At 41.7% G+C, this 12,698-nt stretch overlaps 1 protein-coding gene and 1 long non-coding RNA gene across 4 annotated transcripts in view; one reads left to right on the top strand and one right to left on the bottom strand.

The window, feature by feature from the left end:
- Nucleotides 1-12,698, bottom strand: part of spopla (speckle type BTB/POZ protein like a) — a 216,233-nt gene that overhangs the window by 64,219 nt on the left and 139,316 nt on the right. The gene's annotated exons all lie outside the window — the stretch shown is intronic.
- Nucleotides 3,446-4,509, top strand: LOC148149651 (uncharacterized). The gene is made up of 3 exons (XR_015757541.1): nt 3,446-3,671; nt 3,847-3,896; nt 4,376-4,509. It is a non-coding gene; the product is annotated as an uncharacterized LOC148149651 (long non-coding RNA).

The following is a 12,698-nucleotide window of genomic DNA, read 5'->3' as shown; positions in this document are numbered from 1 at the left end:
AGAAGTGAGAAGAGCAGCAGGGATGGCAGATGAATATACACTGGTGCATAAGAAAAAGTTTAGCTTCCGGCAAGAATTTCATCTTGTGAGGATAGATATTGGGAGAAGGGGAGATCTGACACTACAAACCAAGAGTAGAGTACACTGGTAATTATTTACCACAGGTTAAAAGAGAAACCCAAGAGAGTGGAAAGGAGGTGAAAGGCCTCCGGTGATTCCACTGTGATAAAGTGGGACATGTAAAGTCACGGTGTTGGTCATTAAAGAAAGGCACTGTAGGAAAAGATGTGGTAAAAGAAGCTAAGCTAGCGACATTAGTGAAAGTAGTAAAGAAAATTCCAAGAAAAGGTGAGGAGCTGCAGGAGAGTACACAGTCTAGGCAGGTACTGGGTATGGAGTTAGTGCCTGATCCGTATAAAGAAGGTGCATCTGTGGGTAAAGTTTACTCAGAAAGAACAGAGGGAGAAGGGAAATAAATTATAATTTTGAGAGATACAAGATCTAACCAGTGTCTCATAGCAAAAGATAAATGTATTTGCACTCTTTTTGACCTGTTACCCGAGACAGTGGTAATATGTGGGATAGATTGACAGAAGTTTAGCATTCTGCTATGTAAGATCAGGTTGGAGTGCCAACTCAAGACTGATTTGGAGATGCCGGTGTTGGACTGGGGTGTACAAAGTTAAAAATCACACAACACCAGGTTATAGCCCAACAGGTTTAATTGGAAGCACACTAGCTTTCGGAGCGCCGACCTGATGAAGGAGCGGTGCTCCAAAAGCTAGTGTGCTTCCAATTAAACCTGTTGGACTATAACCTGGTGTTATGTGATTTTAGCTCAAGACTAGGGAAGTTACATTGGGAGTGATTGACAGAATGTTTGGGAATGCTTTAGCAGGATCCAAGGTGGAAGTGACACCCCTTGGTGTGGAGAAGCCCAAGGAAGACCATGGAGCTCAGAAGTTAAAAGAAAAATACCCTGGAATTTTTGCAGAGTGTGTAGTAACAAGATCCCACTATCACAAATCACAGCATGAAGCAAAAACAAAAGAGAAAGATGAAAGAGTTGAAGTTCAGTTAGTGGACACTGTGCTTAATGTAATGGTGCAGGAAAAACCTGAACAGGAAGAGGATTAGGCAGAAGTATTTAGTTCTGAAAGGGTAACTGACTTACAACAGAAAGACGAAACAACAAAAGATATATATGTTGATGCATACTCAGAAAAGGAGGCAGAGAATATCCCTGAGTGTTATTATCCTAAAGATAGAACTCTAAGATGAAAATTGGAGACCACAGCAGGTTAGTGCAGAGGAGAAATGGGCAGAAGTGCACCAGATTGTGTTGCCAGTAGCATACAGACACTAAGTGTTCCAGGCAGCACATGAACTACCAGTAGGAGGTCATCAAGGCATACGGAAGACTCAGGCTAAGATACAAAATCATTTCTATTGGCATGGAATGCACAAGGAACTGGTTAAATTTTGCCGTACATGTCAGACATGCCAAATGGTAGGTAAGCCACAGGCAGAAATAAAGCCAGCATCTTTGTTGCCAATTCTCACATTCGAAGGACCTTTCATGCAAGTTATGATTGATTGTGTACATCCCCTCTCAAGAGCTAAAAGTGGGAACCAGTAATTGTTAACCATAATGGATGTGCATACCAGATTTCTGGAGGCAATTCCATTATGGAGTATTAAGGCAAAAAGGGGTGGTAAAGGAGTTAGTAACTTTTTTCATGCGGTATGGGCTATCAAGTCAGACCAACGGTCTAATTTGACTGCCAGGCTGTTTAAGGAAGTCATGGATAGCTTAAGCATACAGCGCGTTAAATCAAGTGAGTATTGTCCTGAATCCCAGTTTGAGAATGGTAGCATCAGACCCTTAAGATCATGTTAAGACTGTACTGTCAGGATTACCAAAATGATTGGGATAAAGGTATCCCATTCATATTGTTTGCCATTAGAGATGTCCCAAATGAATCTACTCACTTTACTCCCTTTGAATTAATATTCAGACATGAAATGAGAAGCCCTTTGAAATTAATTAAAGAGAAATTGACAGGGTCGAAGTCGGAGATCTCAAACTTGGATTATGTATCGGAGGTGAGGGAGAGATTAGATCGGGTAGGTGAGTTAACTAAACAGCACCTGAAGAGGGCATAGCATGGATTGAATTAGGTCACAGATAAAAACTCTGAAATTCGGACGCTTCCCATGGGGATGACACATTAGTATTGTCACTAGTGGTAGGAGATCCCTTCAAAACCAGGTTTAGTGATCCCTATCAAATTAAGAAAACGCTGAGTCAGGTAAATTCTGGTAAAGATGCCGGGTGGGAAAAAAACTGCATCGGGTATGTCATGAGATTATGTTGAAACCTTATTATAAAAGAGAGAAAGAACTAGAGAAACAGGTATTAGTTACTGCCCTGCAGAGTGAGGAATCAAATCCAGATGTTGTGGAGTTTGATGTGCCTCAAAGTACATTAAACAATTAGGAAGTCCTTCAGAAGTGGGATAGGTTAGTAAACTATCTGCCTCAGGAACAAAGAATGCAGTTGAAAGGTTTGTTGCAGCAGTAATGAGGACATATGGCAGGAATAAGATGGGGAGGACTAATGATATTGTGCATGAGGTAGAAATAGACAATGCTGTTCTGATAAAACAACACCCCTACCAGCTTAATCCTTTCAAAGCCACACAAGTAAATAAGGAAATGGATGCGAGGCTCAACAAAGATATCATCGAACTGAGTCAGAGCGAGTGGAGTTCGTTAGTTGTATTAGTTTCCAAACCTGACAAGACTCAACGATTTTGTGTGGACTATCAGAAGGTCAATGCCATAACAAAATCAGACTCATATCCAATTTAAAGATTGGAGGACTGTATAGAGAAAGTTGGACAAACCAGTTACATCACAAATTTGGACTTACTGCGTGGTTATTGGCAGGTACCTTTAAGCCAAAGAAGATTCTGTGTTTATAACCCCAAATGGGTGAGATCAATTCAAAGTGATGCCTTTTGGAATGAAGGACACACCTGCTACATTCCATGGACTTACGAACAGTGTTGTGGTTGGGTTAACGAAATGTGCAGTCTATCTGGATGATGTAGTGATCTGTAGTGAGTCATGGAAAAAAACTGTACACAGTTGGCAAAGCTCTTTGAATGATTAAGAGAAGCAAAACTGGTAATAAATTTAAAGAAAACAATTCGCGAAGGCAGAGGTGACATTCTTGGCAAATAACATCTGTCATGGAAGGTTGACTCCAAGGAATGCAAAGATGAAGGCAATCGAGAAATTTCCTCGACCAACCTCGAAGAAAGAGGTGCTTCGATTTCTTTTAGGACTAAGCGGATTCTAGTGGAAGTTTGTTCCAAATGTTAGCAGCGTAGTGGCACTGCTAACAGAATTGCTGAAGATCACAAAATTTTGGTGACAAAGCAATGCCAAGAGGCATTTGACAATTTAAAAGCAGTATTAAACACTGCATCAGCTTCAGCTACACCAAACATTTTGAAAACCTTCAAAGTTGCAATCAATGTTATCGACACAGGAGTTGTAGCTGCTATCGGAAGATGACGATGGAATTGAACAGCCACTTTTCAAAGAAACTCAACACCCACCAGAGAAAATACTCTACCATCAAAAAGGAATTATTGAGTTTGGTACTGGTCTTACACCATTTTAATTTTTATGTGGCGAACAATGTGTTGAAGATAATTGTGTACATGGATCACAATCCTCTTACGTTCCTGAAACCATTTAAAGACAAGGAAGTGAGACCATTTTGTTGAAGTCTTATGCTACAGTCTTTTGATTTACAAATCGTATATTTTGCAGGTCATAAGAATGTGATAGCAGATGCGTTATCATGGACTTAACGGATATAGGTAAGAATGAACAGATACTAATTTCATTGAACTGGGGTTAAGAATTAGGAAAAATGAAGCCATATTCAATTATATCTGATCTTTTTTTCTTAAGGGGAAAGTGTTATGAAGTTGAAGGCATGTATGTACCTTTGAGAGAGAGAGCGAAGGCTGTTTCGGCAGTGAGTTTGCAAGCACTTGTCATGAGACTGACTAGCAGTCTCAGAGTGTATTGGAAAATTGAAAATATGTACCATTTGAGTGTAAACAAGATACCCCAGTTATTTTGGCCACCAGTTGAATTTAACCAGTTTAAATTATGCCCCATGATACTAAAACCCAATCAAATTTGAAGTTTACGGCTTTGACAAAATCGAACCAATGAGACAATATGATGTTTGGGGTAAAATAAGCCAGCATTTTGAGAGTTAGTCGGAGAGAGACTGCTATTCAAAACACTCTATCAAAAAGTACCTTTTTCATATGAAACCTCTTTGCAGCAAAAAACCGAAGCCCACCCAGGGAGATCTGCAGCAGAAGACTGACACCGAAGACGACAGCTGCTGTCTGGCTTTGAAAACTAAGTTGACGTAGTTTTAATAGGGGCTTTTATTGGATCAGTATATTGTTATAGAATGAGAGGTAGATAACAAACATTTAAGGGAAAGGGGGTTTAGAATTATAAATAGTTGTTGTTTAATGTTCACTTTTAGAGTTAAAGAATAAAATTAATATTTTTCTTTAAAATGGTGGAATTTGTGAGTTCTCTGTCACTCATACTTTAACAGATTATGAGGTGAGATGAGCTTTTCTGTGCGTTTGGTTTAATTAGCAGAAGGGTCCACTGCAAACAGTATTTTTGGCTTAATTAATAGAGGCATTGAGTTGAAGAGCAGGAAGGTTGTGATGAACTTTATAGGGCACTGGTTAGACCTCAGCTGAAGAAGTGTGCAGAGTTTTGGGTTCCACAGCATAGGAAGGATGTGAATATATTGGAAAGAGTGCACAAGAGGGTTATGAGAGTGTTTCCAACAAAGAGACCCTTCAGTTATGAGGAAAGACTAGAGAAGTTAGGACTGCTTTCCTTGGAGAGAAAGCGAAGAGGAGATTTGATAGAAGTTGTCAAAAGCATGAAATGTCTGAGCAGAGTGGACAGGGAGAAATTGTTTCGTCGTATAAGCTCAAGAACTAGAGAGCACAGTTTTGAAATGTTTTATAGAGGAAGTATTCGTCAGGTGTGAGAAGACTTTTTCATTTGAATAATTTGGATCTGGGATGCTCTCCCTGGTAATGTGGTGGAGGCAAGCTCAACTGAGGCATTCAAGGGGGCATTGTTCCTATTTAAATAATCATCCAATGCAGAGTTCTGGAGAAAAGGCTATTTAAATTCTTGAGAGCCACTGAGGCATAATGGTCTGAACAGTTTTCTTCTGCACTGTAACAATTCTGTGATTCTGCAAGGTTTAGTAAGGACATGCAATTGTTAAGCCTAAATGTACAGTGTATGCATCAAAAATTACATTATTCCTGATATTTTTAGAATAGTGTTCTATATTTAATGGTATTTCTTTTCCATCTGAAGACACAGAACACTCCAAGTACATGTTGCTAACTTTCGCGGAAGCAGAGAATCAACCCTTCTGTGATATTGAAAAAGAAACTGAACCGTCTTAATTTATTTGTCCTATTCTGAGGAAGGAAAAACAAGCTGGTTGAAAAGTCATTGCCCAAATGGTCTAACTAACCTCAGTTTACTAGTAAATTATGACACGTGTGATTGCGTGAATTTTATATGTTGAACATAGACACAAAGGAGTCCTTAATGCATTATCTTCCTGTCTAAACAAAGACTACTACATGTTCTATACATTACTACACTATGACATGACATCAGCAACCTTAACTACTCTGCTCCTCTCACCACTCTAAGCTGTCTCCCTCTGAAATTGCTATATTCTGTTCTCAGGCCCAATCCTGACTTGGTTATCAAATCTGCTGATCAGGGTGCTGCTGTTGCTGTCTGGCATGCTCACCTCTATCCTGCTAACGCTAAGCATCAACTCTCAAAGCATGTCATCCCATCTTCCTGTGGATCATGACCCCACTGCTGAATATCAAGCTGTTGTTTCCAGAGCTGACAATTACCTCATTTCTTCCAGAAATCTCCCCCTCCATAGCCTCCCACCTCATTGTTCTGCAACCCATGCACAACCCACTTGCATCTCCTTCCCAAAATCCATGAACTATTGTTTAAGCCTGTCCCTGCTCCACTGAACTCACTTAGAGTCATACAGTCTGAGGGATGCACAGCATGGAAACAGACCCTGCGGTCCAACTTATCCATGCCGACCAGATACCCCAACCTAATCTAGTCCCACTTGCCAGAACCCAGATCAAATCCCTCCAAACCCTTCCTATTATATATCCATGCAAATGCCTTTTAAATGTTGCAATTATACCAGCCTCCAACACTTCCTCTGGCAGCTCATTCCATACACTTCCCGTCCTCTGCGTGAAAAGGTAGCCCTTTAAGTACCTTTTATATCTTTCCCCTTTCCCCTAAACCTATGCCACCTCGTTCTGGACTCCCCCACCCCAGAGAAAAGACTTTTTCTGTTATTCAATCCGTGCCTCTCATGATTTTATAAACCTCTATAACATCACCCCTCAGACTCCGACGTTCCAGGGAAAACAGTCCCAGCTTATTCAATCTCTCCCTGTAGCTCAAATCCTCCAACCCTGGCAACATCCTTGTAAATCTTTTCTGAACCCTTTCAAGTTATACAACCCTTGTACTCTGAGGTAACCTTATTCACTGTCCACTACACCTCCAATTTTGGTGTCATCTGCAAACTTACTAACTATACCTCCAAATTATTTATATAAATGATGAAAAGTAATGGACCCAGCACCGATCCTTGTGGCACTCCACTGGTCACAGGCCTCCAGTCTAGAAAAACAAACCTCCACCACTGCCCTCTGTTTTCTACCTTTCAGCCAGTTCTGTAAGCAAATGGTTAGCTCTCCCTGTATTCTCGGACATCTAACCTTGCTAACCAGTCTCCCATGGGGAATCTTGTCAAACACATTACTGAATTCCATACAGATCACAACCACCACTCTGCCCTCATCAATCCTCTTCATTACTTCTTCAAAAAACTCAATCAAGTTAATGAGACACTATTTCCCACGCACAAAGCCATGTTGACTATCCCTAATCAGTCCTTGCTTTTCCAAATAAGTGTATATCCTGTCCCTCAAGATTACCTCCAAAAACATGCCCACCACTGACGTCAGGCTCACCAGTCTATAGTTCCCTGGCTTGTCCTTACCCATCTTTCTTAAACAGTGGTACCACATTAGCCAATCTCCAGTCTTCCGGCACCTCACCTATCAATGATACAAATATCTCAGCAAGGGGCCCAGCAATCACTCCCTAGCTTCCCACAGAGATGTAGGGTACACCTGATCAGGTCCTAGGAATTTATCCACCTTGATGCATTTCAAGGCATCCAGCACTTCCTCCTCTGTAATATGGTCATTTTTCAAGATGTCATCATTTATTTCCTTGCATTCTATATCTTCCATGTCCTTCTCCACAGTAAACACTGATGCAAAATACTCATTTAGCATTCAGCTCTAATTCTTCCAACCTATACTCCAGATTTTCCCCCTTTAGTTTCTTCCCACTTAAATTCCCAATTTATCTGCCAGATCCAGAGTTTCCAATTTTCTCACCATAGTCGCTGCCTCTTCACCATAGATCCATAATCCCTCTACACACCCACCCCACTAAGGTGGCCTGAAGGCTCTCTGCTATTTTCTTGATAACAGGCCTAAGTAATCCCCATTCCACCATCTTTCTTCTTTGCCTAGCTGAGCTTGATCTCACCTCGAACAACTTTTCCTGGAAAGGTCTGGCTATGGGAGCATGCATGGGTACCAGTTATACAGTCAGAGATGCACAACATGGAAACAGACCCTTCCGTCCAACTCGTCCATGTCGCTCAGCTATCCTAAACTAATTTAGTCCCATTTGCCAGCACTTGGCCCATATCCCTCTAAACCCCTTCTATTCATGTACCCATCCAGATGCCTTTTAAGTACTGTAATTGTACCATCTTCCACCACTTCCTCTGACAGCTCATTCCTTACATGTACCACTCTTTGTGAAAAAGTTGCCCCTTAGGTCCCTTTTAAATCTTTCCCTCCGTGAAACACTCCTTGCTCAAGTCCTATTTAGTCTTTCTTTGATGAATGAATGATGTCTTCAGTGCTGCTCCTGTCCTTGTCTGGAATTCAAAAAATTGCACTGAATTTCCATTCTTTCCTCACCGTCTGGTTCTTCTGACTCTTGCCTTCCTTTCCTTGACTGCACTATTTCTGTTTCTGGGGATAAGCTGTCCAACAAAATCCATGACAAACCCACCAACTTCCACAGATACCTTGACAACACTTCCTCGCATCCTGTTTCCTGCAGGACACCACCCTATTTTCACGGTTTCTGTCACATCTGTTCCAATGATGCTACCTTCTACCAGGGTGCCTCTGACATATGCATTTTTCACAACCAAGGAATCCCCTACCCACCCACAGCCACAATGGCTGACAGGTCTCTCAACCCTAACTGACCCATCTCCCAAACCTCTGACCTCCATCCCTTTACCTCCTACCCTCCACTAGAACAATAATAGGATTCTCCTTGTACCCAATTTCCACCACAACAGTCTCTGCATTCAAAGGACCATCCCTTGTGTCATTTCTGCTACTTCAGCAGCATATCATTACCGAACATATCTTCCTCTACCCTCCCCAGTCATATTCCCAGGGACTTTTCCCTTCGGGACACAATGGTCCACTTTTCTCGTCTAACATTCCTCATTTTCTTATGGCACCATTCCATTCAATCGCTGAAGATGTAACACTTGCCCAATCACCTCCTCTCCTCACCATCCAAGACCCTAAACACATATTCCAGGTCAAGCAGCATTTTACTTGTACTTCTTTCAATCTGGTCTGCTGTATTCACAATGCAGCTCCCTTTATACTCGTGACACAAACAGAGACTAAGTGACACCTTCGATCTCCCAACCTTCCAGTTTCCTATTATTAAATAAACACTTCTCCCTGGGAAACAATGCTGACTTTGACCTACTACAGTGTGCCACCAAAGCTCAATGCAGGGCAGATGGACAGCATCTTATTTTAGGCACTTTATGGACTCTAGGATTCAATACTGAGCTCCACGACGTCAGGAACATGACCTCTGTACTCCAGTTTTTTTTTTTTTACATCCCCTACCCTCCCTGGCCATATCTGGTTGGCTTTTGCTTTCAGCAGAGGGAACCTGCTTTCTAATTTTCACAGAGAACATTTATTCCTATTTAGCATATTTATCATTCTTTTCCAACCATTATCACTATTTGTGTCTTTTTTTGCTCCAGAAACCATCTGTTCCACTTGCTTTTCTTGCATCTCTATCACTGGCAATAAAAACCATAATTTTCTAACTCCTTTTATTTCCGAAGAGGAATCATATTGGTTGCGAAATGTTTACACTGCTTCTCTCTCAGGTATCTGCTGTATTCCCTGCACACCCATGACTATTGCCAAATTCCAAACGAACACCATCTACAAGTTCGCTGATGACATCATCGTACTAGGACAGATATCTAAAAAACAAGTCAAAATACAAAAGGGAGGTAGAGGGGTTGGGTGACGTGGTGCAATGAGAACAACCTCTCTCTCAACATCGGCAAAACGAAAGAAATGACCATTGACTTCAGAAAAAAAGGAGAACACGCTACATCAATGGAACTGAGGTTGAGAGGGTGCAGAGCATCGAGCTCCTCGGAGTGATGATAACCAGCAATCTGTCCTGGACTTCCAACGCAGATGCGACCGTCAAGAAGGCACAACACCGTGTCTTCTTCCTCAGGTGGCTCAGAAAATTTGGCATGTCCATAAGAACTCTCACCAACTTCTACAGATGTACCACTGACAGCATACTGTCCAAGTGCATTATGGCCTGGTATGGCAACTGCTCTACCTAGGACCGTGAGAAACTACAGAAGGTGGTGTGCACTGTCCAGACCATCATGGAAACCAATCTTCCATCCATGAACTCCATTTACGCGGTCCGTTACTGCAGAAAGGCTGCCAACATCATCGAAGACCTATCATACCCCCGGGTAATGATCTCCTACAACCTCTTCCATCAGAGAGAAGATATAGAAGCCTGAACACCCGCACCGCACCAGCAGGTTCAGGAACAGCTTCTTCCTGGCCATTATTAGACTAGCTTCAAATAATGCTGATCTTGCTAACACTTATTTAACCAGTGCATGCCCTGTGCAATGTAACCTGCAAGTTTCTAAGTCTTTTTGATCTGTAGATCCTTGCTTACTGTATCTGACTGTATGGATTGTAAACAATGTTTTTCGCTGTACTTTGGTATAGGTGACGATAAATTAATCACCAACAACATCAAATAATTGACGTCCAATAACCACAACCATTTCCCTCTGTGCTAACTATCATTCTAACCAACAGATAGCTTTGCCAAGTTCTAACAGACTTCTATTTTGGTATGGCTCATTGATGCCATACTTCGTTAAATGTTGCGTTGACTACTGCTCTGAGCAGTCGCTCTCATCTCATTTCTGGAGTTCAACATTTTTATCCAAGTCTGGATCAAGGCTGCTATTAGATCAGGACCAAAATGGCCTTGGCAGAACCTAAACTAATCACCAAGACACTATTCATTACTTTGTTGTTAATCAAGATTAGTCTAAAAGTGCAATAATTAGCGAGGTCAACTTAGTGTTGTTTTTGAGTGAAGTACATAGTGTTGCCAAGTAGATAATAGCTGTACAGAAATAGGCTGGCTAATGGTGCAACTAGTTCTGGAACGCAAATCTTCAGTACAATTGCTGGGATGTTGTCTGGGCACAAAGTTGTTGCAGCATCTAGCACCTTCAGCAGTTTGTGAATATCATGTCAAGTAAATCAAACTGGCAGAAGGTTGAAATCTTTTATGCTGGGGATTCCCAGAGGAGGCAGTGAGGATCATTGAATCAGTACTTCTGATTGAAAATTAATGTGAATGTTTCAGTCTAATCTTTCGCACTAATATCCTGGGCTTCCCATCATTGAGGATGGAGTCATTTATGGAATCACAACTTCCTTTTACCTTTAATTACCCACAAGCTTTACTATTTGCATGCGGCAGGACTGGCACATTTGTTGTCAGATCACTGGGTCTATCAGTTGCATAAATAAAATCGATGAATAGTCATCAGACTCAAAACATGAACATGAACTAAAAACACAGCATCCCACAGATGCTGCCAGACCTGCTGAGTTTCACCAGCAATTTCTGGTTTTGTTTCCCATCTATTTAATGCTGATTCTGCTGTTTGGCATGTAAGTGTTCCAGCTTTAATATGTTGACATTTCAACTTTAGGCATGCCTGGCTGCTCCTGACTAAACTCTTTGTTGCGTCAGGGTTGGTCCCCTGGCTTGGTAGCAATGGCATAGCAAGGGATGTGTCAGGCCATGAGGTTATATCCAGTACATAACTGTAGGAAAGTAGTTTAGTTTCATTAGTCTGGGCTGGATGCCAACTCATGTGCCATAGGTGAAAGGTCAACACTATACCACAGGATTTTTCTCACACTGCAAGTTGGAACTCCCCAACAACAACAGACATTTGGCAGAAGACTGCATTAACAGCTTATTTTTAGACAATAGTATTGAAGTTACATTTAAAATGCCTGTCTAACGATATAGGCATTTTAAAAATATACAAAAGTCAACTCATGTCATGAAAAAAAATCAGTAGTGATGCCTGCCAGTGAATACATCTCTGAACTGATCAATATTTAATGGAATACAAAATGAAATCCAAACTCCAAGATAAACCTTGAATGCAATTCAAAAATGAACATATCCTGTCTTTGGTCTTTTTCCTGTTCAAAGTATTTTGAAAAATTATTCAGAGGACATGGGCTTCACAGGCTTGGTCAGCATTTATGGTCCATCCCTAGTTACTCTGGAGAAGTGGTAGTAACAGCTTTCTTGAGGTATAGGTGCTATAAGGGAGGGAGCTGCATGATTCTGATTCAGTGGCAGTGAAGGAATGGTAATATCTTTCTAAGTCAGGACTTTCAGGGGTTGTGCTCCTATAAAGCTGCTGTCCTTGTCCTTCTAGATGTTAGTGATTGTAGGTTTGGAAGGTGCTTTCTTAGGAATTCTAGAGAATTTTGCAAAGTATTTTGCAGATGGTGCATAGTGCTATTCCTGTGTATCAATGATTTGAGGGGGTGAACGTTAGCAGATTTGGTACCATTCAAACAGTCTGTTTTGTCATGGACGCTGTCAAGCTTCTTGCATGAAGTTGGAGCTGCACTCTTGCAGGCAAGCGGCATTCCATCTAAGTTTAGCAGCTAGGCGGCACGGTGGCACAGTGGTTAGCACTGTTGCCTCATAGCGCCAGAGACCCGGGTTCAATTCCCGCCTCAGGCGACTGACTGTGTGGAGTTTGCACGTTCTCCCCGTGTCTGCGTGGGTTTCCTCCGGGTGCTCCGGTTTCCTCCCACAGTCCAAAGATGTGCAGGTCAGGTGAATTGGCCATGCTAAATTGCCCGTAGTGTTAGGTATAGGGGTATGGGTGGGTTGCGCTTCGGCGGGTCGGTGTGGACTTGTTGGGTCGAAGGGCCTGTTTCCATACTGTAATGTAATCTAATCTAATCTACAAGCTGCTCCAAGATTACACATGCAACGATTGGTTTGGTGATGCCATTTGCAATGTTGACTTCTGG

The sequence above is a fragment of the Chiloscyllium plagiosum genome, unplaced genomic scaffold, assembly GCF_037043375.1.
Source record: "Chiloscyllium plagiosum isolate Xiang-an unplaced genomic scaffold, Cpla_swu_hap1 HiC_scaffold_7, whole genome shotgun sequence".
NCBI classification, from domain to species: domain Eukaryota; kingdom Metazoa; phylum Chordata; class Chondrichthyes; order Orectolobiformes; family Hemiscylliidae; genus Chiloscyllium; species Chiloscyllium plagiosum.
The sequence above is the reverse complement of the archived record's forward strand: the minus strand, read 5'-3'. Positions and strand labels throughout refer to the sequence as shown.